The sequence below is a fragment of the Camarhynchus parvulus genome, chromosome 9 (assembly GCF_901933205.1).
Source record: "Camarhynchus parvulus chromosome 9, STF_HiC, whole genome shotgun sequence".
Taxonomy (NCBI): domain Eukaryota; kingdom Metazoa; phylum Chordata; class Aves; order Passeriformes; family Thraupidae; genus Camarhynchus; species Camarhynchus parvulus.
The window spans coordinates 23,850,190-23,864,463 of record NC_044579.1 but is presented as its reverse complement, the minus strand read 5'-3'; the positions used below and the strand labels follow the sequence as shown (position 1 = coordinate 23,864,463).

Sequence of the window (14,274 nt, the reverse complement as noted above, 5' to 3'; positions counted from 1 at the left end):
CCAAACAGACTTCACTGTAAAACTGAGCCAAGTTTTGACACTGAATAAGTTGATGTAACTGGGTTAGGACATGGCCCAGTGATTTTCAGGTTTCCACTGGGGAATACAGCTGTGACAGACTCATTCTGAAAGAAACCCAGAGAATTAAATACACAGTAACAAATATAAATTTTATCTCTTGGGGCCAAAGGAAATAGAACAAGTCCTCGTCTGCTGTGTGTAAAACAGAGGAAGAAGCCAGTGGCTGTCGAGCTAAGGGAAATGAGTTTGCAGGGTCTGATTATCTGTTATTTGAGTCTGTAGTCACTGAGCTGGGAGCCAGCCTGTTGGACTCAGCCCTGCTGTGCCATAGCTGCATGCCACAGACTCCTGAGCAATGTGGGATCATTGTCTTGGCTCATCCCCAGTGCTGGTGGTGCAGGCTCAGAGCTGGGAGCCCTTTGGTCAGTAATGCTGCCATCAGTAATGCTCCTGGAGGAGCTGGCAGTGTCTGTGGCAGCAGTTTGAAACACTTTTGCTGGAGGTGTCCACAGTAGACTGTCATTAGGCCCCTGCTTCAGGCATCTTCAAAGGGAAGGGAGGAGGCAGCCAGCATGAAATGTCAAAAGCTTGCTGGAAGCCTGCCCTCACCACCCAGATAAGAGCAGCCTCAGGGAGTGTGCCCAGGTGAAGTAAGGGTGGAATGAGTCACCCTGAGAAATCAGCTCATCAAACCCAAGTGCTGAGTGAACAGCAGCAGCAGCAGGACAGCTGTGGGAATAGATGTCTTTATTAGAGCAGGGGTAAGCCCTGAGCAAGGCTTTCTAAGGAATGGCTCTGTGTAAGGCCTCTAAGTGCTGCAGTGCTGGGGAGCAGAGATCCTGGCTGCCCGTGCTCCGGGTTCCACATGGGAGCTGGTGGGCACAGGGATGAGGAGGAGGCACTTACCTCATCCTGCACTGAAGGGCACAGCCATACATCCCTCTCAGGGGATCTCTGACTTCTCTCTGCAACAGGCAGAGATTGACACCACCAAAAAAATGCCATTGATGCAAACTGGCCTGTCCTCACAGCAGCTTCTTCCCTGGTGCCTCTGCTCTTCATTGCAAGATGAATAGACACACTCCTGGTCCCTTGGCCCTTCTTATGGAGTGTAAAGCCTCCCTTCTGTTTAAATAAACATACACAAGGATCTGACACAGAGACTGTTGAAGTTGCTGGAGGGGCACTTCCATGGCCACTAAAGTGGACCCCATGGGGATATGGTGTTAAACCACATAGAGACATAGGTGTGAAAAAGCTGAAGAGGCTGAGTTTTACCAGGCTGTCCCTCCTGAGTACAAGGGCTGAGAATTTTGCTGCTGTGCACGATCCACATTTGCAGAACAGAAAGAATCTCTGCAGAAGGTGGCCTGGCTTGGAAGATGGGGAAAGCTTTTCACCAAGAGAATATATAAATAATGAGTAAGCTGTAACTTGCATACCCTCCATTCAGGCATATTCCTGAGCACAGAGGAGGAGATTTGAGCAGACAGCAGTCAAGAGAAAACAGCCTGATCAGCAGCAGTCATGTTTGAGCATCTTGGGGATAGACTGGGATATAGAGGCAAAGAGGGAACAGGGATATTTCTTACAAAATGGAAAACACATTTGAAGGAGCTAGGAGTGAACGCTGTCAGCAGACACAGCTTAGGTTTGGTCTTTTTCCATTAAAAAAGTATGATGGGTAATTTTCATTAAAAGGGCTATAAAGATTGGAATCTCTGCTGTCATAAAACTTACAGGTCTCTGTAGTGCAATATATTTTAAAAAGGCAGGCACTTGAGAGAGCAGGTGATGCTGCACAAACCACAGACCACAGCAGGGATAAAATACTTCCCAATCATACCTGAGTGATGGGACACAGCACCTTGACTGCACACTTCCACCTTGGGAATTGAGTTGTGAGATATTTGTTGTGCTCTGTACCAGAAGCTTCCCAAGCAACCCAGGAAGGAAGCAGCCACCAACAGCACAGTTAAATCTTCTCAGGCCTCTTCTGCAGTCATAGCACTGCAGTAAATCTGGATAATTATTTCACAGGAGTTTTGTCCTCTTTGTATGTAAGGCCAGACATTTATCTGTAGAGTTTCACATTTAGGGTATTTTGTAGTGATGGTAAACTGAAAATAGAGTACATATTCTCCATAATTCCAGAGAGTCACAATGAACTGAAACAATTTGGAACCTGAAATCAGGTACTGTGAGTTCTTTTTCTTCCGATAATAGAAATTCACTGTGTCAAGTTAAGCTGATAAAATACTTCCATTTCAGATTGCTGCAAACAGACAATTTGGGCAAAGAAGCAGTTTGAACTCCTATTAGGAATAGAATTAGTTTTCAGCACGGTCAGATTAGCAAAACCAGTATCTAAGGACCAATTTCTAATTTCTTATTTAGAGTAATTGCTGATCTGCTGAACGAGACCTGTGTTCATACTCTGAGGGACTGCAATCGTGGCCATGCTAGCATGTTAACAACTAAGGCAAAGTGAACAGTGCAAGCCCCAAAACACAATATAATTCTTTATGGAGGCAGTTCTCACCTTTGTTCCTAAAGGAATTCTCAGCTTCATCACTCCCCACCTCGGTGCATGGCTGTTGTGTTTCTTATTTATACAGAATCCTCTATTTTTCACATTCTAGACCACTTCGAGTTGATACAAAAATCCACCTAAAGTATTAATTTGAGACTGCAAATAGATAGTATGGTTTTTCTCAGCTTCCACTTTAGGGAATTTAAGTGGTCCATTTTCAGGCAAAATTCTGTGCCTTTAAAGTAACAAGCATCAAAGACTGTTTTTAAGACGCTGAAAGACATTGAAAACGTTCAGGTAGATAGCTTTGGATGATTTAATACTTGGCTTAATTTAAATCCTGGAAAGATTGAACTAACGCATATCTTAAGAAGTAATTGCTTTGAGCAAGTGGAAAATATCATCTCTTCTTTATTCAAAGGAGTGTGTCTGTGGCAATTAGCATGGAACATTATTTTGGGCTTACTGTGGACTGCTGAGTGACCATGGAGGAAAAAATCACATCTTCCTGTGGTCACAGTTAAAAAAAATACCCACTTGTGTTGTCCTGATGAATCTTTGGCCACTAAAGGTCATGATGACATTGCATCAGGAGGCCAAAGTGCTCATGGTGACACCCCCAAGGCAAGAAGTTCAGGAGAGCTGCATGTGTGACCACCCAAAGGTGCCCATGGAAAGCCCAGCTTTGACACAGTGAGGTTTGTTTCATTATGAAAATTGTGTACTATTACCTTGTCTTAGACTGGTTTGCTGTTTGCTTTTGGGAAGTTTGATGCTGGAAATAGACACCCATGTTTGGAAGCAGACTATGTTTAGACTAATTCCCAGGTGTGGAGGACAGGAGCTACACTGCTTCTGTTGTGCCATGTGGGTAAGTGGCTGATGTGTTTTGTGTGTCTGCTGCTCAGAACAGGGCAGGGAAGTGGTGGAGTCCCCCAGGAATGATGGAAATTTCCTTTTTAAGTGTCCGTGCTGGTGAGGAGGGGGTGAACAGACACTGCACACTGCCCAGCCCTCACCTCAGCACACTCTGCTTTGCAGGAACAAATGCAGAAGAACAGGTGCTTCTGCAGAGCAAAGTCAGGTGCAGAGGGCAATAAAAGTCTGTTTGCTGCTCTGTAGGGAAAGAATCCAGGAGTGCTGAGCTAAATAGGAGATTTCGTAGTTACTTTGGCCTAGTTTTATGTAGAGCTTTGTGAGAGAAAACTGAGCTGGAGTAAAGCAGAACACACCAAAGTGCTTTGCAGCCTGTGTATGCCAACAGTGCTGAAAGCTTTTCAGTTATTCACAGACAGAGAAGAGCAGGGATGAGGTTTTACCTTACCTAATGCCTTCATTGTTGTGCAACATAAGGCTAAATCAAAATGGGAATGCTGGTCCAGAAATGAGCCCCCCAGCCTAGGTAGTGAGACTCTTAGGAGTGGTTCCCTGCTTCATTTAAGATGTCCTTTGTGATTTCAGGGACACAGTGGAGGCTCTGAGCCAGAAAAGCCATGGGGCAACTAATCCCATTTATCTCAGTGGCAGGTCCCTAAATATCTCTGATGTTCTGAGCCTGAGACTGTAATAGGACTTTCCCAGCTCCCACAGGTATTACAAAGATAGATAGACTAAGGAGGTGCTCACATCCTTGAGTAACAGCAGCCATTTGAGTACCTTGAATGCACTTTACTATGCACGGAATGAGTAGGATAGAGGAAAGATAATGTTATGTGTTAAAAACAATTTGGCTCTATTAAAGAGGAGCATTTGAGAATTAAGCAATACCCTGGAGAAATCATTTTTGTAGACAAATCTTTACCTTGTCTTTCTTCACTCTCATTCCTCTTTATTCCAAAATGAAGTGACTTCCTTTTCAGAAAGCCCTGAACCCAGAAATTAGACTAAAAACTTGCTGCACATAACGAGGGAGATACCAAAGTACATCATCATAACTCTGAGAGGTAATTTCCAGAGCTAGATGGCCCTACATTTGCAAATGTTCATCCATCAAAGCCATTCACTTTCTGCACTTCCCAGGATTTTCTGGGTTACTGGAACTTTACAGCACAGCAATTGGTTCTACTCTGCCTAATTCCAGGGCAGGGTAACAGAGCTGATGTTCTCCAGTGTCATTGCTCAGTGCTCTGCACTCCCACCAGAATCAATGGGCGTTTGAAGGAGGCTCAGGATGGCCCAAGGTAGGTACAGAAACGACCATTAAAAGATGTTTCCTAGGCTTTGAAGTGCTTGCAGTGATGGTATTTTGAAATGGATTTCACTCGACATAAGCATGCTGGGAAGATGAAACCGTGAATTGCTAGGAAATACAGCTTTCTGTGTGCCTAGCATTTTAAAGTTATTTTGGGTTAAAAAAAATGACAGATTTACACATTGGGAAGGAAGCTGTACACAGCCAGGCCTCTTTACATAGCAGTGCTTCATGGGACACTTCTCTGTCTTGTTTCCATGTACTCTGAGAAATAATAAAATGAAGAAGATATGGAATTTAGCATTAATTCTGGAAACAAAACAAGGACACTTTAGTATTTTCATGTACATTTACTTTTTGTGGCTCTTCAGACTGATGGAAATTCTATACAGTTCTATCGCACTATTGCCTTATAAAATGGAGTTTTATGCAAAGATTTGCAAAGCTCCCACACCACAGGCTATATAGACTTTTTCTTAATAGATGCAGAAATCAAGCCACAGTGAAGGTGTCAAAAAATAGCCCTTGAAATATTTACTCTTCCAGCTTCGAAAGTAATAACATTTCTACTGCTGCTAAGCCCAAGCCTGGCAAATATTTTCCTGTCATTAAAATAAGCATTTCCCAATGCTATTTCCTTCCTATCACAGTGAGTATTGGGCTATAATTCTCCCTGCTGCTGCTTTGCTCTGCTCTGGGAGCGGGTGGAGGAGTCTAGACGGGACGTGGTTTTGAAGGCGCGCCCTCAGCCCCGCTGTCCTGGGAGTGGATGGGTTTGTTCAGTGCTGGTATCTCCTTCCCTGCTCATTTCAGGTTACATATCTTTTTTTCTGGAAATAGGCTCTTGGAGCCAGTGAGAATAGTTGTGTGCTTGAGGCAAACAAGATTTAACCTTAAAATAAAATAATAGCAAATAGAGGAGTTCAAATGGATGGCTTGGTGGATGGAAGTACTGAGAAGGACCTGCAGCAATTAGTTGCTCACAGATTAGAAATTTTATCCTCTGCAGCCCTCATTGTAATCCCATTTCTTCTTTCACATATTTCAGGAGAGGTACCATTTAGTTTACATTAGCATGAATGATGAGTGCTAATCTGAGATGACAGAGCAATTTAAAACTGGCAGGAAGTTGCTGAGGTAATATCTAAAATATGAAATGTCTCATTCGTTAGGAGAGGTGAAGATGATGAGCTTAACTGCACCCTCCCTCAAACTGGTTTTATGCCAAGGCTGTAGACCTGGCTTCAGTTCAGATTAGAGTCAAGGTCCAAATATCACCTTCTTCACAGTAGCTCAGCAAGGTGGGTATAGAAGCAAGTGCTGTATATACATGTCAGCAAAAATCAAGCAAAAAATGTTAATAGGGACTTCAGCCTTTCTTTTCCTAGTGACAGGTAGGATAATTTAGAGTGATCCAAGAAAAATTAGTTCTCTTAAGCAAGGCAGTGTGCTTGCTATCTTCAGAGAAAAGGAATGACAGCTGTCCTTCTCCTTGAAAGCACAAGTGACACTGTGGCACAGCTGGCATAATTCAAATTTTTAGGAGGATGTGCAACTTTTTTCATTACAGGCTCCACTAAATGATCTTGGCCAGAAATGTATGACCAGATGGCATTAGAGCTGCTTTTCCTATAAGATTACAAAGTGCCACTGTTCACAATCTCAGCAGCTGAGAGATTATAAATTGCTAGTGCAGGCAGTCATTGCTTTTTCAAGCTCATTTTCTTGGTGCATGGGGAGTCTTTAGGTTTTTTGTCATCATACCTTCAACTTAAATATGTCAGGCTTTATTGGTTGCCTGGTTTGGCTCTCAACCCCCACCTCTTATTTGTTGTGAAATTGGTGTGATGTTGTATCCTCATCCTTTACTCTTTCTTGGGCTCCATCTGTGGTCATTGTCCACGTGGTTTCTGTCTGCAGGGTGCTCTTCTGGATTGGCTTGGGTGAGTGTGTTTAACACCTGAGAAACAGACTGTGGTGTTCCTGTGGGACAGACATGCTGCTGAAGGGGTAGAAGTGCATTTCTTGCTGTTTTATTCTGGTCTTTGTCCATCTTGGGTGCTAGGGCTGCCAAAGGAACAGCAACTGCTCTGGAGCCAGGAGGTGAGCGAGTGGGATTGGGAGCGTGCTGGGTGAGAGGAAGGGATGCTCACTAACCCTGGGCAGTTTGTGGGCAAGAGGAAGCAGCAGTGGGGAATGGACCTTGCTGGACAGTATTCTTCACATCATCTTTGATATCAGCTGCTGTTTTAGTAGGGATATCTATCAAATGAGTCCAGTCTACAATGATCCATAAGATGTGGATCTTTGTTAGACCATGGAAGGCAATGGTGAAAAAACTTTACTATTGTAGACTCCCAGCAATGTCCATTTTGTGAAAGTCAGCTCCAGAAGCGTAGCATGATCCCAGAGAATCAAGGAACCTCATGGGGTGAGTGAAGGATGATCTGTGGATGCAACCTGTCTTTTGGAGGGACGCCCACTGTCCCTCTGCACTTCCACTGGCATTCCAAATGACATTTGAGATTTTCTGTGGTGGGTGATGCAATTAGTTTGTCTTACAGGTTTAAGAGCATCAGTATTTTGCAAGTGCCATGTTTGAAAATATCTGCCTCTGCTGGAATCCTTTGAAATGGAAATGACAAACACTTTGCTTGCTGGTCCACTAACCTCTTTTTAAGTACAGAACTCACTAAGTCTTAAGAAAATGGTTTTAGAGGATCTGAAATAGGTTTCTCATTAAGCATTCCAAAGAATGCTTTTCAGATATGTATTAAAAGGCATCCTCTATCTATATACGCATTTATTTATTGCCTGTAATTTTCTCTGCACCGTAACTCTGCTTGCACAGTGCAGCTGGGCATAAATCTCATTTTTAGGAGCACTGCTCATGTTATGTTTCTTGACTTTCTATAATAGCAAGAAATGGGATGCTTTGAGTAAATCTAAACAAAGCTTTGTGCAATATAATAACATCTAGAGGAATGACAAAGGGATCTTTAAAGCTGGGGAACCTAATGACTGAAGGCTGATGGTCACTGTGATGTGAAGGTGACCTGAGCTGGAAATCAGTTGCAGTTGTTGGAGCTCCAGAGCAAGGTGCAAGGCTCATCGAGTGAAAGAGGATCAGCTTGGCCAGCATTCAGGGGAAGGTACTGTCCTGTCCAGCCCACAGCTGCCTCTCCTCGACCCTTGTGGTGTCCAGGGAAGAACCGACTGGGTGGAGGAACAGTTCACCACAGAGGGAGGAGGTCAGTGAGAACAGACTCTGGAGCCTGGCAGAGGCAGGGTGGGCAGGGATGTTGTAGAGGGGTGTAAGAATCTGTTCACATATGGATCCAGGAAACCAGCAAGAGTGATTGACTCCAGTTGCAGCACTGCTGAGTACGTAGGTACTGTAGGGTTAGCACTATTGCATTATTATTGTTATTATTGTTGTTGTTGCTATTATTACTGTTATTATTTATTGCTCTGGGCACTGCTGAGCAGTAACACACTGTATTGTGTTCTGGGCAAGAGGGGAATGCCAGACTCTGAGGGGATCTGGCCCCGGTCTTCACCCATGCTGGCTCTGTGTGTGACCTAAGGCAGATTTTAAGCAGAGAGAAGAAAAGAAGCCTTTAAATTTGCAAACAGTGATTAATTCTAGCTGTATTTGAACTGATTATGGATGGAGAAGGAATCAAAGCTGGGATTAGAGGCTTAGCAAGCATGAGCACATCCTTGGGCAGCTACTGCTCCCTTACAACTCTGTTGCACATGAATGTCAGTGTGCTGGTATAATGCCCTTGTCCCAGGTAACCTGCAGAGTCCCAGTGGCTGCACCCAGCAAAAAATCATCTTGGTGCTCTGTGGCTGCTGGAGTCAGACTTGTTTATTCCCTAATAAGTTTCTGTGTTACATTTTATTATCGTCACCAGGTTAGGCTGATATTTGCCTGCTGTTGAATGTGAAGGATTGTAATTTCGTGCATAGGTGAAATTTCAAAAGGCTGGAAAGGTTCCTTGACAAGGTGACATTTCTTGGCTGTGCCTGTAGCCATGGGCCTGCTGTATCTTTGCAGTAATATTTCTTGCATTACCTTTAGAGCTGATCTCTCCAATAACTTGGAAAGGTTGTGGCCTCTTTCTTCTGGACTCTGAGTGCCTCTTTCTATTCCAGTGCTGAGCTACTGACAAATCACCAGGACAGGCAAGGTCTGTCTCTCAGGACATACCTTGGAGCCCATGTTACTGAAATGCTGTGGCACTGCTGCCTGGCCGGGGCCATGTGGCTACTGTGTCGGAAAGCACACAAGCCACTTTTTGGGGACACATTTCTGGGTTTGGCACATGGGCATTAATTGTTTCCCAACCCAGTATTTGTTGGGGTGTAGAGGCTTCCAGGCTTCATTTGCCTCCTACTCTCATCTTAAGAAAATTAACGATTGTCACATTGTTCTTTGCAAATAGCTCTTTATCAGAAAAGTATTAATAAAACCTTAGAAAGAAGTTTGCTTTGTCAGGTACTTGCCAATAAATGTTGTGTGTATTTATTTTTACGTTTGAAGGAATATTAGCGCTCAGTGTTTCTTTGTACATCATCTCTCTGAAGTTGGCCTGAACATCTTAAAACATTACTTAAATAGGATCAAGAATCTTGAAAATAAGATTTGTTGTAAGCTTTCTATTGTTGCCTCTCATACCCTTGCATGTCTGTTTTTCAAGCATCACTTTATAATCTGCACTAAGCCCTAAAGGATGCTTAGTTGTTATGGTTTGACTTAATATAATCTAAAAATGGCTAGCAATAAATCCAATCATTTCCATGTAAAGGAAACATGGGATTGGACTGGTGGAACTATTATACCTCACTCAGGGGAAGAGCCAATAAATCCAATATATTTGTTCAACTCCAAAATATCCACCTTAATTTGGTGCAAGGGGGGAAATTAAAAAACACAAGCCTATATTTTGAAGTACGGTACAACAGTCGTGGGAACCATGTCTTGCATTTCTGAGAGTGGGGAAGGCTGAGAGGAGTGGGATTTGATGTGATTAATGCTGTCCCAGGGATGGGGAAAGCTGAAAGGAAGACAGAGCTGTCTCCTGAAGGTTGTTGATCTCTGCTCTGGGCTCCTGGCCAGACTAGCTGTCCGCTGAAATGACTGTAATTTCCTGAATTACACAAAGCCAAACTTCCATTTTTGAAAAGGACAAATTGGGCCACAGGACAATCACTTGTCTTTACAGCTCATGACAAAGTGCTCCCAACTTAGAGGTTGGCCTCACCTTTCCTTGATTTTATAGAGCTCTTATTGGCAAGTACTAGTCTTGTTATGGTTTAATCAATATTAATCTCAGTTGGAAGGATACTTCTGGTTGCTAATTGAGATCAGGTTCAATTCCATCTCGTCATATTTGCTGTATAATTATTATATGCTTTACATCATGTCAAAGGAGCCCTGGCTAATAGCATTGGTATGACATTCCCATATGCCAGCACAATGTACAGCACAGAAAAAGCTTCCATGAGCTTGTTGCTGTCTCTGCTCAGGGTATAATTCTCTGAAGTTCTCCAAAGTGTGGAAAGGTTCACAAAACCTAGCAGCGGCTCTCCTGCTTCTGTTCAGCACATGTTGATCCTCTCTCATTTATAGTTTAGTCTTTCTAAACACTTAAACATGATGATATGGTTGGATATTTCTGGAATGTGTTAAATAAATTACACCCTTTTCTGCATGTTTCCCTTGACTGAGAAAGAATTTGCTGTTAGGAGGAAAGATCAGTGACCAACAACACCTCTAAAATGCTTGTGATGGGAAAGATGTGAGCAATAATACCCATCTGAAACCATTTTTTCTGTCCTGTGAGAAAGGCAGGTCCCAGTGGGGAATGCACTGACCAGCACACGCAGCACAGATCACCCACAGTGCCCTCACCCAGTCCCCACTGACCATCTCTGTATCCCAGGCCATTTGATTGTGCACAGGTGCTAAATTCTAAAGAATTTTGGGGTATGTCAGGAGTTCCCTGGGCTGCTCACACACTGCACTGCAGGACTTGCTCCCCTGTCCCCACCCTGTCCCAGCTCTGGCACTGCAGCATTTCCCAGGATTGCTGCCTTTGCGCAGATGGTTCCAGCCCCTTCCCTTGCTGTGGCAATCAGGAGCACACAGTAGAAGTGGCTGTGCTGGCAGGTCTGGGCATCCGCAGGCAGCTGCAGAAAGCCCAGCTGGAAAGGCTGTCCCCAGGAAAGCACAGCTTTGTGTCTTTGTGACATGGTCTGCTTGGAAGTGCACTAGACTGACTGAACTCCTGTTCCTGGCAGCAGTTCCTGATGTTAGTGGGATCACTTCAGCCCCTGGAGATCAGGACCAAGCCTGGGAACGGGACATGGGATGGGAGGAGTGGGTGGGGATGGTTTCTATACTGGGATCAATGCCCTTGATTGAAGTGTGCAATGTTCCCATAGGAAAGGGAGTCAAGTCTGGGAACTATAGGAATTGGTGAAAAAAATAACCATTCCTTCCATTCCTGCTCAGTGTCCCACACTGACAGCGAATGTACAAGTTTTAAAAAAATGTGGGCAAACATCAGTGCACTGAAAGGTTTCTGTGAAAACTGGAACATTTTGACAAGAGTGTGATTTGTTCCCTTCTTTGGCACAGCTGCCTAACTGTGATTGTGCCAAATGCCAAATGTGGCCTCTACCAGGTTGGCTCCAGCCAAAATGGGTGAAACTGACCCAAAAAAGGGAGCAGAACTTCTCATCCCTGCAGAGGTGGGTGCAGCAGGAGGTCTGCAGGAGCCTGGGGCCGTGGTGGGTGGAACAGGGTGTGAGTGCCAGGGCTGGGCAGCAGCTGGGGCAGCTTTTGGGAGAGAGAGCCACAGGCAGTGCTGCTGGGCTTGGGTTTGATGTTCAAGGATCTCCTGGGGAACCTGCAGAGCAATCTGGCCACAGTTTGGGGATGCACATGGGTATTTTTAGAGCTTATATTGCAACATGTGCAAATTTATTAGAGCTTGTTAATTAAAATTACTGTGGTGAGTGCTCGTTACTATATCTGACCAAAAAGCTTGCACAGACAGTTAAAAGAAAACCACCAACCCCACGTTAGAATAAATGCAGGTTAGAACTAAAATGGGGTATCTAAAAATAGTCACACTGCAAATGAATGTAGGCCTTTATGTGGTGCAGTTGCTGCTTTTTCCTGCCTGTCATTTTATGAGTTTCTTTAAAGATTTTCTGGTTTCTTCTTTGTCGTATAAATTTTTTTTATTCATATGTCCAGAATCCATTTTTATTTCCGTGCTATTGATCCAGATGTACAGCACACGGCATTGATTTCTGCTTGTATGTAATACATACACATTACCAATGGCATCCACCTCTGGCAATAGTGAGAACCTGGCCAAGTGTGGTCTGCAGAAGGATAGGAGTGATTTTCTGGGATCAAATCTAGGTGTAGCAATGACTGCAGAGTGCGGAGTGAGATTTAGCTCAGCAATGTGCAGTATTTTGAGAGTATCACAGCCAATTTCTAAGTAGATCTACATGAAAAACAAAAGAGGGTGGTAAATTTAAACTGTGAAGAATAAGGAAGAGAATGTAAATGGATTAGAGCATCAGGACACAGAAATGGCATTGCAGAAGAAGCTTAGAAAACTGAAGAGGGTGTAAAGAGGCCCTCCACCATCCTCCCAGCCCTTGAGTGTTTCTGTGCTCTTGATTCTTTTCTGCAGCAGGGCATGAGGAGTTTTTAAGATGAGATCCAGACCTCACTGCTCCAGCACAACTGATGACCAGACTAAGAGGCAAGGAGAGATTTTCTTTTCTGTGTGGTTGGACAGGACTCGCCCTTCCTGTCGTGGAGATTTCAGTTGTAGCTTGTAGAGCGGGCTGGTTTTACCCTCACAGTTAATAACTGTGGCTTAATCCTCTTTACCTTCTTGTTACTGATTATTGACACCACTTTTTTTCTGTCAAAAGAGCTGTTTGGAGACAATTCCCCGTGTTGGTTTGACAGGCTGCTCCTAAGTTACCATCTTCCTATACTTCTTTACCAGTCAAACCTCAGGTCAGGCAGGGCACTGGCATCAGGCTGGCAGAGCTGCAGCTGCTCATTTACCTTCTTCAGAATTTGTACAACATTCACAGTTTTCTTCATCTGAAATTTGTCCAGTGCTTTATGGGTTACTAAAAGTAACCATAAAAGTTACAGCAGTTTTAGCACTTGCAGATACTGAGTAGCTGAAGGGTTTGGATTTTTTAAATGTGCTATTTCAGTTGTTACTGCTTTACTGCTGGAATGAGAAATTTGGTCATCACCCTGTGATAACACTGCATTCATCTGAATTTTTTCTAAATAGTGAGGAAATATAATTATTCTCCCCCTTGTGTTATCTTTGGCAAGTCTGCTAGTTCTGCGGAGAGACAGCTCCATGTAATTGTAAAAGCTCTTTGCAGTATCCTTAATTTTTTTTCCTAATATTCTTCCCCTTGTCCATTTTGCTTCCGGCTCTAGAGCCTTCTTTGATGTATTGTGCACTGGAGAATGGGTCTGTCTGGGCTATGGAGTATTTTTCAGAGGCTCTCCAGAAAGACCACTTTGGCACAGCTGTTCTGTTCAGGTTATGTTCTCCTCCTTCTACAGGAAGCCCATGGTAATTAGTATTTTTAATAAGCAACCACAAGAAGAGACAAGAAAGGAAATTTCTCACTATCAGCTTCAGGAGGAGCAGAGAAGATGGTTTTCTAAGGTCTCTCCTACCCCAAGGTGGTGCTGCATTTTGACCCTAACTTTGAAGTTCATTCTGTCAGAGGTTTTTGGTTCTGGAGTGCCGAGGTGTGATGCAGACAGGCTCAGCACTGGCTGTGTGTGCCCCTCCTTGGAGACCTCCAAAAGACAATGTCCCTGAGGGAGCTGTGTGTGCCCCTCCTTGGAGACCTCCAAAAGACAATGTCCCTGAGGGAGCTGTGTGTGCCCCTCCTTGGAGACCTCCAAAAGACAGTGTCCCTGAGGGAGCCCTCCCCCTGACAGCAGGGAGAGGCTGCTGTGCCCTGTGGAAAGCCCCTGGTGCTTGAGCAGAGAGAAGGGAGGTGCCCCTTTGCTTTTAAGGCCTGCATGAAATATTAAAGGTTTTGCTGTTCTCGAGGAGTCAGAAGCTAAGACAAGCCCTAACCAAAGCCTCCAGGACTGCATGACCACAGAACCTGGGAGAGGTATGGCTGTAAATACCAGCTCTGTGGTGGAGCTCAGCACTGCTCCATGGGAGGGGCTGGGTGGGGAGGTCCTGCAAGCACAGGTGGCCTTGTGGTCCTTGGCAAGTCTTTGTCTTGAAGGAGTGGGACCTTTGGAATGAAAATATGAGAAGTGTCTGAAAAGATGTGAAGTATAGGCTTGTCTTGCAGCTATGGAGTGTTTACAACTCCTTATTTCTTACAGTGCCCAGGCACAGTCCTGACATTTCATAGCATGGAGCTGATGCTGTACTGCCTCACTTGTGCTGCAGCAGTGCAGGAAAACAGGCTGGATGCAAGAGAGACA

General features: G+C 44.2%; 1 protein-coding gene across 1 annotated transcript in view; it reads left to right on the top strand.

The window, feature by feature from the left end:
• The window catches only part of GPC1 (glypican 1), a 207,598-nt gene that overhangs the window by 118,661 nt on the left and 74,663 nt on the right, over positions 1-14,274 (top strand). The window lies entirely within an intron of this gene.